This window comes from Henckelia pumila, chromosome 3 (assembly GCF_033568475.1).
Source record: "Henckelia pumila isolate YLH828 chromosome 3, ASM3356847v2, whole genome shotgun sequence".
Taxonomy (NCBI): Eukaryota; Viridiplantae; Streptophyta; class Magnoliopsida; order Lamiales; family Gesneriaceae; genus Henckelia; species Henckelia pumila.
In genome coordinates, this window is record NC_133122.1 from 118,383,832 (window position 1) to 118,398,744 (window position 14,913).

General features: G+C 34.5%; 1 pseudogene; it reads right to left on the reverse strand.

Annotated features, from left to right (window-relative positions):
• Positions 1-14,125, reverse strand: part of LOC140889378 (CBL-interacting protein kinase 23-like) — a 29,106-nt pseudogene extending 14,981 nt beyond the window's left edge.
• Positions 14,126-14,913: the final 788 nt, after the last annotated feature.

A 14,913-nucleotide genomic window follows, 5' to 3' on the forward strand; every position in this document is an offset into this window, starting at 1 on the left:
CCGACTCACTATTTCATAAAATCATATTGTCTAAATAACAAAAGAAAACTCAAACAATCCATAATGATAAAAAACCAGGTTCGTATCCCAAGTCTTCACATGAGTTCTATTCATAAAATTAACTGACTAAACACACGTCTAGTAATTCCTAAGTAAACTATTCACTTAGTTGTACCCGATTAAAATTCCATCCATAAGAGAATAAATTACTACAAGGGCACATCAATTAATATCTCCTAAAACTTGCTAGCACTACCTAATAACTCAAACAACATCTACGTACTGTCCAAAACTGGAAGAAATATTGGTACACCAACTCTGTTTAACTTGAAGGCGCATGCTATAAAAATATACATTTGAATGGTACACTTTAAAACTACTGAAACAAATTTTTAAACGAAAAATAAAAACTAAACTACGCATTTAAACAAATTAAACTTCTTGTTTTGAAAATATTTTTAAAAGAATGACATCAAAACATTTAAAGCAATAAATCAAATACGACTACCATATAAAATTCATTAAAACTTACAGACCTTGAGGTGAGATCCCTTGAGTTTCGGCAACCGACAGTAGGCTCCGCCCAAACCAAGACCGTGCTCTGATACCAACTGAAACGGCCCTAGGCTCTAAGCTTAATTAAATAATAAAGAAAAATACGGATTTATAAAAATTTTGCCATGACTTGTTTGAATGTAAACAAAGTCACCCTGCCACACACAACAATTCTAAGTAAAAGTGATAAAAAGACATCCAAACTGCGATAATCTTAAATTTCAGAAAGAAAGGCAACCTCACACAGTTGCAAAAATAGCGATAACAAATTTGAAGACTAAAATTTAAGCACAGGGAAAACACATCCTGTCTAATACTGAAAGTTCTCATAGTAAAATCCTTTACTTCAAACGTAGTCTTGTGCGGAACCAAAAAAAAAAAATAGCAACGGTCATAGGGCCTAGCACCGCCAGCGACCTCAACCTCAAGGATCCTGCCCCTCGGTCCCTAGGTACTCCTCCTCACCTGGCAAACAAAAAAGAATAGTGAGTCTAATGACTCAGCAAGCATAAACAGTGTAATAACAAGGGTCTAAAATAACTGCAGTAATAATCAAAATACTGTACATAATATACTTGAAACCTAAGCTGTAAAATATGCATGTTACAAGAGAAAGAGACAACCTGTAAACAATGAACACATGGCAACTCACGCTATGAAACTTTTGAACTTTCTTAACTTAACTTAAACTCATGCATGACTGAAAACTGAATAAATTAAGACGAGTCAAACTGATATTGAAAATAAAACTGTAAACTTAGATACTTGAATTGTGACCCTCTATTTTTGATCGATCAATGGCTGCAGTGCACTATGCCGGCAAGACGCCGAGATTTCTCCCGACGCGACTTACCCCTTTATCTGTCATTTGGTAGGGATCTCGAGATTTCTCCCGATCTCACAGTACCCGTCTATTTTGGTAGGGATCCCGGGATGTCTCCAGATCTCGTTCTACCCGTCTATTTGGCAAGTGAGTGAGGCATCCCCCAATCCATCAATACCTTGTCTTGTCACAATCAACTCCCTTCGTTCAAAAAAATCTTTTCTTTTTCCTTCTTTGACTCGACTCAAAATACTTAGCATGCATGAATAAAAACAACTCCCTTTGTAAATATTCGCTCGGCTCAAAGACGAGACTCAAGCACACAAGTATGCAACTTTAGGAAATGAAACTCAACACAAAAATGTGGTTGTTGGGTGAGAGAGTGGCTGCCCCTTGGTGAAATTCCCAACTTTAACTCCAATTCTTACCAACAAGGCATAGCCCGAGCAATCAAACCGAAAAGCCCATAACTTGCTCTTAACTTAAGCGAAATCGACCCCGCTCAAACGGACACTCTCAAAACACTACAAACTAACCTTAGGAATAGGTTATAACTTCATTTGACAGCCCAAGAAACCCAAACAAAACCATTTCCGAACAGCCCCTTATACTCTAGAAAATTTTGCACCAACACCTTAAACTTAAAAGACCCTTAACTTATCCAAATATTAACCGAAACGAGCCCATTTTATACCGACGCAACCACAACATCATAACCTTGACCTAGGACTAGCCCATGACATGACCAGACCAGAATTGGAACCTCCCCTGCCCTATATTCAGTAGCCCCTGCCCAAAGGATTCCTCACTCTTCTTCACGCCTACCTCAACAATTCAACTCCATGCCCTTTCCCCTTAACTCTACCTCCTTCCAACCCACCAAACACACTTATTAACATCTTTTAGGACTTAAACCAAGCACATTGGCAGCCCTCAACCACACTTTAACTCCACGATTCAAAAACAACAAAATCATGCACCAAAATGCATCAAACTTTTGAACAATGAATCAAGTCCAATGACAATCATCAAAATGATCCAAACACATTTCAATATCAGTCCTAACACCATAAAAATTACGAATTATAGGCCAAGTAACTTCTGAAATTTCGAAAAAAATGTCATTATGCATTCAAAACACCTCATGCCTCAAATCACAAATCACCATACAACTCCTTAAAATCCATGCTCATATAAATTTCTAAGTCACAAAATACCATGCTGAAAATAATAAAAAAAAACGTCCCTAACATGTTGAGAATCTCATGCATTTCGAAATTAGAAAGGGGTTGGGTACAAGAACATAATAGTTTGCTTGAATTCCCATGCAAAAGCTTACAATTGCCTTGGCTACAAATGCCCAAAAAAAAAGAGATTCAAGAGGGGTAAGAAGCTGAACAACTTGACCAACAACTAGGTGGACCCCCCTAGAAGACCTCCCGACATCGGCGGCGGTGGTGGAAGGCGGCGGCGGCGGTTGGAACACTAAGAAGGGGCGGCCGAGTGGGGAGGGAAAGAAATGAGGGAGAGAGGCGGCTACTTGGGGTCTTTGGTTCTAGGGTTTGTGTTATGTTTTATTTTAGGTTTAAAAGTTTGAGTGTGTAGTGTGTACATGTGTGTGTAAGCATAGTTATAAGTATATAAAAGTAGGTGTGAATGTTGTTTTAAAAGTAAAACTTTAAAGTATTACAACTTTTGCCTTTTAACTTACACTAATAAAATTTCTAAGTTTAAAAACCCCAAATTAAAAATATTATATTGGGTTTTACTAATCCGAGTTTAAGAAAATTCTAACTTTTGAAAAAGTTAAAGGAAAAGCCCAAGAATGCGATAAAATGATTTCTGACACCCGGAAACTTTGAAAAATCAAACTCTCGTCTAAATTCCTCATTCCTCCCAACTTATCTTTTTTAAAATAAAATCTTGGAATTTACCGCCGAAATCCACCATCGCCGAAGCCAGAACCGGAGAATACTGAACTCAAGAATCTTTAAGAATAATTAACTTAAAATCTTTGAGCAACTAAAACTTTAAAGGGAACTTAAGCAATTAAAAAAATCCATGCAATTAAAATCATAAATATTGAAAATGAATTTTGGCACTATCTTAGGAATTAAAATCAACACTTTAAATATTTTGATGTCACGACAATAAATGGAATATTTAAATAATAATAGAGCTATTAAAATAATTTAAACAACTAGATGAACGTTTAAAATTAATTTAAATAAATACACAAGCGGTATAAAAAACCTTTAAAATGATTGTACAGATAAAAATATTTAAATAAATAAGCTAGGAATTTTAAATTAATTTAAATAACTAATCTATAAACTTAAATTATTTTAAATAAATAAACTGGACAATTCAAATCATTTAAATAGGCAAATCTTAAAGATTTAAAATCATTTATATGAATAAAATAAATAATTAGAATCATTTAATTAAGCAAGCTAACCTTTAAAATATTTAAAAAAATTAAGTTTCACAATAAAAATCATTTAGACAATTAAACTTAAATAATTACAATATAAATTAAATAGCTGGTACAATAAAATAATTTGAATAAATAATTAATATTCTATTAACACATAATTCAAATAACGAAATTTAAATCGATTAAACTTAAAAATAATAATCATAATATTTATTTAATATAAATGCATGCGATTTAGTAGATTAGATTTGTAGGTGCTACAATTCCTTCCCCCCTTAAATGGAATTTCGTCCTCAAAATTCAAGACTTATTAACTAGATCCAGATACATTAGACCTGATCGGCACTAACTTTCTTACCGTGCACCTACAAGAGTTGACGCTAAATAGCTTTCGCTGCACACCTTGATACTCATTGATATCTATATCATCAAGGATCAGACTAACTCTTACTGCAACAAATATTCACAAACTCTTATTTATTCCCAAATGATTGCTTCCTAAGAGGTAATTCAAATCACTTCTTCAATGCAGTAGATTCGGCATAACCAATAAATAATTTATGTCGATCTTTTCCATAGTTGAAAGCTTTCTCACAATGAGGTTATGCTCAAAGTCCACTTACCGATTAAGCTTATCATAAATAATATAGGTCTCGAGCTCTTAAGAAGTCAAAATATTTAGAAACCAAACACCTAACTTTTCTAACTACGGTAACTAAGGGAACTATACAATACTACCTCGTAAGGCCTCGAAATGAGATATGAATCTGACCCATACTTCCCCAACATCAATACATGAAACCCATCAGGTATCACTAACAACTCTGCGCCAGCTCAAATAATAAAACAAATTACCTATCTCTTCAACAATCACATAAGGACCGTCAATTCGAGTTAATTTCCTTATATACCCAAGTCAATAGTATTACGGAACAACGATACCTTCAAGAACAACTTAACATCCAATTCGAAATTTTAGAGGCCTACGCCACTTATTATCAATGCTTTGCTTAATGATCATGGACTATGCTCAATCCCTCATTAGCTACTACATCTCACAATGCTCTTATGGAAGATTTAAAACTCTCTTAAGCAACGTCTCTAGCTCAGTTAACCTTCAAGTGAAACAAATGACTCTCCTCAACTTAAGATTGATTGACCCATTTCTATAAATAAATCTAATCTAATCCTTGAAAAGAAAACATAACCATAAAATCCATTGTTTCTTAGTTCCAAGATACTGACCGATAATATAGAATCCAAATGGGTAACTAAATAGATCTCATTCATCCATTCACCAATCTTTACTTCCGTCCCTTAGGCATTCTTGATTCTACAATAATTTCAATAATACGGTCAGGAAGCCTCAAAATTTTGGTTCACCCAATTTGTCAAACGATTTAATTTCCTACGGTGGTATTACAATTATTAGTTAAAAGTTTCCAACGGATTTTTCCACCCTAACTATCTCAGACGCAACGACTAAATAATACATATTTACTCTCGAAGTCAAAATATACCAGATGGCGTTCACAAACTCTAGAAATGCAAACGTGAAGTGCCCAAAAGTTTCAAGGGACAACTCTATTTCCCTATATTGTGATTGATCATCCATTCAGCTTACCAAAGTCGTATGTTTACTCTTAACGATCCTATTTAAAATTGAAACAACTCATTCAATTAATTCACTGACTAGCAGTCTTCTCGCTAGAACTAGATATAATTAGTAGTCGTCATTCCTCGGAACACAATGGTAACTTGGGATTTTATCTAGTACTAATACTAAATTCCAACAGTCTAAACACTCACTAAGCGGTTACGAGTCAATTATTTATTCAAGAAATCGAAATGATAATTGAAACTATTATCCACCCAAAATACTCATTATGGTGGATGATGAAAGGAAACAAACATACAAGAAATGTTACTCGATATGAAAGGAAATGACGCAAGCATTACAAACAAACGAGCTGAAAATAAAAATATCTAGATAAGTGAAAACAACTCACTCATAATTAAATTCTACGAATTAATGAATAATAATGGAGGCTCCATGAATATTCAATATGGGCCAACAAGATACAAATATCGTGATCATTCATCCATAGGTAATGAAATCATGCTCAACAATCAAAGCACAATTAAGACAGTCAGTGTGACTTCAGTCGAGAGAAGTACACACAAGTCAATAATCAGGAAAAACAATGGTCTCAAAATAAAATCAGATTTCAGCTATGCAACATGAGTAGATTATCAAAAATAAAAAAAAGTGAATCTTACTCATATCAACATGTGGCCCTAGAATCGAAGGAAAAATTTCCATAAGTGTGAAACATTCACAAGATGTTACTAAGAAGTTCAACTAATGCCAAAGTGGCAGAATTCAACGCTGATTAATGTCATACGAATCCATAATACTAAAAGAAAGTGTAAAGAAATTTCGGATACTCAAAAGTATATGTTGTAATGGATCTGAGCACAAAAAAAGGAAAAACGAAATAACGATCGGAATAATAGTTCACATAATTGAAAGGCTCATAGTAACCGACTCACTATTTCATAAAATCATATTGCCCAAATAACAAAAGAAAACTCAAACTATACATAATAATATAAAACCAGGTTTGTATCCCAAGTCTTCACATGAGTTCTATTCATAAACTTAACTGACTAAACACACGTCTAGTAATTCCTAAGTAAATTATTCACTTAGTTGTACCCGATTAAAATTCCATTCATAAGAGAATAAATTACTACAAGGCCACATCAATTAATATCTCCTAAAACTTGCTAGCACTACCTAATAACTCAAACAACATCCACGTACTGTCCAAAACTACACTACAAGAAAAAAGGTCATAGACAACGCTTTTTCCGCATTGTCTATGTGGCTAAAAAAGCGTTGTTGAAGCCAGTGTTGTAAAAAAAACCGCTCAACGACAACGCTTTTTCCGCGTTGTCTTTTTTCAAAAAGACAACGTTTTTTTTTCAACGACAACGCTTAAAAAGCGTTGTCGTTTTTCAAAAAGACAACGCATAAAAAGCGTTGTCGTTGAGCTGACTTTTTTACAACACTGGCTTTAACAACGCTTTAAATCCTATACGACAACATTTAAAAAGCGTTGTCTTTTATCAAATAAAAAACAAAAAAAAATTAATTCACAATTTTTAATATCATAAATCACTCAAAATTCAAAAATTTGTAAAATAAAATTTAATATACAATCTTCCAATATTACAAGTCATTCAAATATAAAAAATAATCTAATTCTAACTCAATAAACTAGTAGACCTGCATTTTTATTATTCCTATGATCTTCATCAAAAACTTCATCCATATTTGTAGCTTTGATCAGCACCACTTCCGCATTAACTACACAAAATTCAACATCAGTTTCTCATGCACCATTCCAATAAAATGATACAATATAAGGAACAAAATAATTCATGACTCTAGAAAGAAAATGGATGGCACTTAATATATTTATACAATACAAAGGAAAAGCAAGTAGGATTTATGGTTTAATAACATTCAACAAATATCATATTAATGTATATAAGCATTTAAGTCATAGAAATGGACTCACTCTCTGTACAACGAAGTTCTGCAACAGTATCAGTTGTGAAAAAGCGATTTCCCAGTACCAGCTGCAAAAATTACAACTCTTCCTTTCTCTAATTGCCGAACGGCTCTTCTTCTTATGTATGGTTTAGCAATTCTGACATGCGAAATGCAATCTGAACTCTTGTTGAAATGCCAATGCTCTCCATCGTTGATTGCAAAAATATTGCATTCATGACAGTAGCTAACATCCCAAACATCAAGACAGAAAATGCTAAAGATCATATTACAATACACCATCAAAAATCTCCAAAAATCAGAATTATCAATAAAAAACAACATGAATCTTCTAATAATAAATCAATACCAGAGCATAATAAAATAGCAAATGAACAGCCAAGTACCTCGTGCAAGAAAGTTGTAATTTAAGAGAATCAAAATCTCAAATACTTGGTGTGCAGAAACTTGAATCACGTCGAAAAGAACAATGGCGCCTAAAACAGTGCCAAATTCACTCCAAACATCCCAAATCCACTGTACAACACTGCCTCCAACAGCCCAGAAACGCAACAAATCCAAAAGCCCCTAAATCAAGAGATGTAATTCACAGAGACAACCATCTGCCCCAACTCAAGGTGCTACAATAGGGCAGCCTTATTAATGTATATCCAACAAAAGTAAACCAAACAATAATATTCATCATTCAATTCCCTTACTCCATATCAGAGACTAATGTATTGAAATTATCAAATCTACAACAATAAATCCAAAATACAACCAAAATGGAATTAGATCTCCAGCATGGCAACGTAGAAACTACAAAATGTTGACATAAATATCACAAGACTAGAACCTGGCATCCTCTAGATATCAGCATAAGAATATCACAATGTATCTCGCTAGTTAGACTAAAAACATTGGATCTTCATGGTTGCTACTGATTTATATCTTGAGTGACCTTTAGTTTAAAAATATGCAGAGCACTTTAATACCAATCATAGCTTAAAATCTCTTGAAACTTGTAGTTTAGATGCTTATTCAAGCTTTGTGATTGTAGCCACCAGCTTTTATTGATCCAGCACATACTCCACATATATTTAAGAAAACACTTGACAGTGCTAAATCAATTATCTACCGTCTCATTATAATTTTCAACAATGGGGAACAGAATAAAACACACAAAAATATTTGTATATTAGCAGAAATTCAACTAAATGATTTTTTGACACTAATTAAAGAAATTCATGAAATCCCTTGGTGATGTGAATTCTACGAGACCAAGGCAAGAAAGTTGTTGCAAAATGGATTTCATGATCTTCTAAGGCCGATGATTTATTATGCTTCATCCAATAAGATTCAAATTCCATACCACTTTCAATGGTCGTACTATCTTTCAATTTCTTTGAACAAACCAGGCAGGTGGCAGATTTCAACTCTTCGGAATTATATTTCTTTTTACACATTTCCTGTGTACCTTAAGAAACAAAAAGGAAATAAACCTTCAAATAGAAAAAAAAAAAAAGGAAATAAACCTAATGAAAATCAGGTACACCAGATCCAAAACTAGCCAAACACAAAACAGGAAAGTACCTAAAAAGGCCATAACCTAAGTGCTTGTAACCCCCCGTTTTCTTTGAAATAAATGATAACCTGAAATATGTCACAAATAGGAGAAATGGAGACCAAATAAATTAAAGCAACTCATGTTTCCAGGACATGCATTAAATTTAAATACAGAACACTACGTGAGTTCTCTTCTTGCTCGAAAATAGAATAATATAATAACACAGGTGAATTACATTTCTCCACTCTGAACAAATTTTACCTCATGATACACGAACCACTTGACCTGATGAATTAATCCAGAACACTACCCGAGTTCTCTTGCTCGAACCCGAGGTCGAAATTTGGCAGAGAAAACACATAAAATGAGAAGGAATATATATATATATATATATATATATCATGAATATGCATACTTGAATATGGCTGGAAATGTTGTGGCGAGTGAGACCCATAAGCTCCAAAATCCTTGAAGGAACAGCCTTATCCACGCCAAGATGCTCCACTGCTTGAACAAATCTTCTGTGAAGCTCTGGTGTCCAATCCACCTAAACACACATTTCAAGAAATCTCTTCATATAATTATATATGCAATCATTTCATATTCTTTACCAAATCAAATCCACGCCACTGTGTGTAAGTAAGCTTTTAATGAGTTGAAAAGTAGGTACATTTTTTTACATAGGTTTGGTTTTAATAGAAAGCACCCCAGATTCACGTGACTTTTGGCTCCCATGATTTTTGTGACAAAGCCATGAAGAACAAAGGGAAAAAGACCCGAAATTGTTCCTTAATGGATAAAGCTTATTTCACAGTAAATTGAGCTAGTTAACACTGCAAACCTAGTCTTTACAGCACATGATGTAATATAAAGATCTGAATCTGCTAATTATTAGAGATTTAATTAACGATGCCTTAACTTTCCTCTTGTCCAGAGGATTTGTGCTCAAAACCAGAACACAGAGTTAACAAATGGAAGAAAACCAATGCATAACCGTATAACAAAATTGAATCAAGTAAATCCAATGCAAGGCCAAGAGTTACCTGCAGCAGTTTCTATCGATGAATCCCGCGCTGAAGTGTCTTCGATCGTGCGCTTAAAAGAGAGAAGAGCGGATTAATTTCTCTGCAAAAATGTTGTCTGATAACCCTCAAGAAGCAAGAAATGTTGATTCTCCATCACTGGCTCCAATGGCTGCAGCAAACTCAGATGAGATTTAATAAAATACAACGTTTTTTCACAAAAGCGTTGTTTTTAAATGTTGTGCTTGATCATATTTGTTATAGTGTGATATCCCATGCATTAATCATGCACACCGAAACCTAAGGAACCAGCTGCTTGATCAATTTTTGAAGCAATCTCATTCGCAGAACATTTGGATGCAAACCTCGTTTCTCGCTTAACAAACCAGATAGCCATCTAAAGGGTTGGGCATTTTCCACGGCTACTTAAAATAGAGTGATTCTACCACTCCATCACAACTATAATTTCTAGTGTATACATGTACATGCTGCTTGCTTTTCAAAAAGATAATTGAGATTGAGACCCTGCGAGAAGGAGATAAGCTCAAAGGCAGTCATGATCAGTGGTGGGGTAGGTTGCTGTTCCTCTTGCATTTCCACTACAAAGTTCGGTGAGTCCTGAATTCAAGAAAGAATAGTTTAGTAGATCTATCCTTAAACATTTAAAGAATATAAGCTGCATCAGAACACCCACCGCTGATTCATTAAAAAGAGCATCAACATCGTCAAGAGAAACTTCCTCACATTCAAATACAGGTTTCTTATATCATTTCTTGAACCACCCATTTCCGAGAACCTCAGAAATTGTGATCCTCTGCTCCACATGGCAAAATCATGTGAAGAAGTTACAATCGGCATGAAAAATAGATCAGAGAATTTAGAAAAGAGCTTAAATAAAAATCGAATTTTCTGACTAAAAAAGCTAAAAAGCTTCTGGTTTTGTTGTTCTCTTCCTCTGGCCCTGCAGGAAGGGTCATATGTAAATAGCATGAAAGAAGTGAACATACTGTCAATGGATTGGGATCCAATAATCTTGTAATCAAATTCTTGGTGCTGTAGAAAACCAAGGAGGGCATATGAACTGCGCTGCAAATATCTGAAACGGAGATTAATGCGGTTTGAGCATTAACACGCATATATTACAAATTTTATCCAGGGTAATGTGATACTTGCACCGCTTTTAACCTGATATCTCTAGTGTTTTAATACCTTAAATTCCATTCAGGTAGATTCAGTGATTTTGAGAGACGTACATTTGTGAGGATAACTCCACAACACAACACGATAGAATTGATAAATGTGATTTTGTTACCTTTTTGTACAATGCCATAATATTTGGATCTTCAAAAGGGAAAAACCAGCCATAAGAACAAAAAGTACGACACCCCATGACCAAATATCTGCTTTGGCTCCATCATAACCCTTACTTTTAATCACCTGCATAATTTAGTTAGATGATTAAAAATCTTAGAAAGAAAAAAAGTGGAAAACAAAATGCACGAAAATCTAATTGCATACTTCTTGAGCAACATAGTTGGTGTTTCACATGCTGTATGAAGTAACCCATCTTCCTGAAAGCAAGATTAAAAAAAATTGAACTTCAAGCACAATATAACATCTTGAGTTAGGCTAGATTAAGATCTCAACAAGGTGTCTCAGAAATGCAGCAAAGGTAAAAGTAAAATATTGCTTACCCAAGCTTGCTGAGATAGTGCACTTAATCCAAAGTCAGAGACTTTAAGGACGCCACTGGCGGTAAGCAACAGGTTATCCGGCTATACATTAATAAAAATGAAATAGAATTTGAGTTCCAACCATCAACTATCAAGACTGTTGCACACAACACTTTCTTGAGATTTTCCAATATTAACAAGAAAATTAGAAGCTTACCTTAAGGTCTCTATGGTAAACGCCTCTACTGTGGCAGTAATCTACAACATTAACTAGGTGCTAAAAATATTTTCTAGCTTTATCTTTTCCAAGCCTACCTTTAGTAGTCTGGCCACAAGAAAACACAAGGAGTATTGTCATCAGCTACTATCCTCATAATCAATCTGTCATGATTACGCATTGACATCGAATAATACTCGTAGCTTACAATTTTTTCAAAGAGTTCACCACCACTGACAAATTCCATCACGATGAATACCTTCGACTTGCTAGCCATGACCTGTAGGGAGGGCAAATAAATCGAATCAAATTAACAGGTTTGGAAAAAGTTGGCTTGACAAGTTAAATAGCTACCTCATGCATTCGAATGAAATTTGGATGCCTTATTAACTTCATGGTTGAAATTTCGCGCTTAATCTGCGGGAGCATTAGATTTTAACAAAACAAATAGAAACAAAACATAATTACTGGCAACAAGACAATGAAGCACGCCAGAGACCATAAAGAAAAAGCATGTAGTTCAAATTGTTGTAAAGAAAGCAACAACACTGGCTCCCTCCCACACGCAAACATAACAAAGAGATATATTTACTAATTCTCACATTTATTACATCTTTATTCATGCCATGTCTAGCTTTATATATTCAAACTGCTGCATGTTGATCCATAACCATTTGGCATGCATCATTGAAGTAGTTTTAGAATTTTAACGTCCAGAGATGTTGAAAGACACGAAAGCTATTCCAGTAAAAGTTGGGAAATCATGCTTCTAACATAAGTTTAAAAAATCAAACCAACTCCTATTGCAAATGGAGAATTGCAATAGAATCTGCAAAAGATCAGACACCCATAAAACAAAGACAAATATATCAAGATCGAGAACAGGCAAAACAAGAAAAAATAAAAAATAAATAGAAGTAAAAGAGCAGCGAAGCATAAAAAAAAAATAGAAAAAGCCCAGAGGGTTATCCATCAGCACCATGAGAGAAAATGATCAGTGCAATGGCAAAACAAGGTTGAAAGTAAAGCCAACTCCAAATAATGAAATAAAATGTAAACAAATACTTCGAATAACACTTTTTAAATTAACTGGTGGAAATGAGAAAGAACACCTGCCATCTTCTTTTAACGAAATCTCCAATGAACTAAGGCTAAACCTAATGAGGGTACACTGATACACAACTAAATAAATAATACAGTGAATAATTTTCAACTAACTTTGACGAGAATGCTTAAAGCACACAAATATTTTACAGAAACAGAGTAAACGCATGAAGGATGCTTGGAATTTGATAGGAAAAACAAAGATGCAGCTGAACGTTGGAACTGGAAACATGTATCTACCACATGCTAAACTAATTCGAGCACTCGTTGTCAGGTGAATGATGACAATAGAAGATTAGCAGAAACTAATGGGTCCATATTGCTTAGAATAAAAATACATACATTGAGCCGTGTCAACTACCCATGATTTGTAAGTCGTAAATCTAGCCCCTACAGCTCCTCATGAGTTTAGACAGATCGAGCAAGCCGCCACTTTCTCCCCCTCGTCGCCCAAGTTTAAACAGAGCAAGGTAGATCCAAAGTCTTCGCAAGCTCGTCAACTACAAGAACAAAAACAATCGATGAATGATGTAAAAGAAAAAGAAGAGGGAGAAATCGCCATTAACGATTTGTCAAATTGGAATTGAAAGAGAGAAAAAAAGGGAATCGCGATGGAAGGGCTTGGGGATTTAGGGTTAATTTTTCAGAAGTTTAAAGAGAAAAGGGACGCGATGAAGGGTTTGGGGATTTTTGGGTTTTTTACGTTAAGTCAAAAAAACATATGTATTTCATGTTTTATTTATTATTTAAAATTAAAAAAATGGTTTATCTACAAAACTTTTTAAAAAGTGTTGTAGTACATATAAAAAAACACGCTCAAAGACAACGCTTTTTAGAGCGTTGTCTTAGACCTAAAAAAACGGTTATAGACAATGCTTTTTAAAAAAAGCGTTGTCTTTTATGAATTTTTAAAAAATAACAACAATGCTTTTCATTAAAAGCGTTGTAATTTAAAAAAAGACAACATTTTTTACCAAAAGCATTGTCTTTTAAGTGTTGTGTTTGAGCATTTTTGTTGTAGTGCTAGAAGGAATATTGGTACACCAACTCTGTTTAACTTGATGGCGCATGCTATAAAAATAAACTTTTGAATGGTACACTTTAAAACTGAAAGAGTGGGTGCCCGGTGAGCCAACTTGTGGCTAAGGGCTTTGATGACTTTTTGCATAAACAATCTTTTGTTTAATATAATTTACACTTTTATTAATGGCAATGACTTTATCTTTCTTCATATTGTTATATTGTGATATACTATTGTTGTTTTGATAAAGACCTTGAATATACTATAGTGTATGTAAGATGTGGTAGTACATGGGGATGACTATCATGAAACACATCTTATAGTCACTGTATATTCTAAACAGTTTCTAGTTGATAGCCGTCCGTTAATAAGGATAAGGATCGCTCGAGATTGAGACTAGCATTTGCGATGCCGAGTACCACGTTTCATTGGTATGGAACATAGAGATGTTCAAAGCATGCAAATGGATATTCATACGATGAATGATCGAACTACCATATCCGGACATTCCAAGTGGTTATCACTTATCGAGTGGATAAAGTCCGAGATTTTGGTTGTACACCATTAGTCCTTACTACTTGAAACATCATTGAGACTCTATATGCTAGTACTGTACTTTGACTCGTTTACCGACTCCATTGGGGTCATCAGGTATCGGGATTGGGTACAGTTACGACACATATAGGAGTCGATGCTTTGTTGTCAAGGATTCACCACATACTTGCTAGTGTGGATATCCTATGCAATCTGAGGAGATATTAGTGTGACGAATCTCTGGCCAGAGTACATGATGTGTTTTAAGAAATGGTTTCTTAGTAGCACATGCGATGTCACTATTTGATCTTCAAGATGTATTGCATAGTTATCGAATCTCGAACGACTCTCGATTTACCAATGGTTGTTGATTCGATCGGGATATATGGATGAAGGGACCG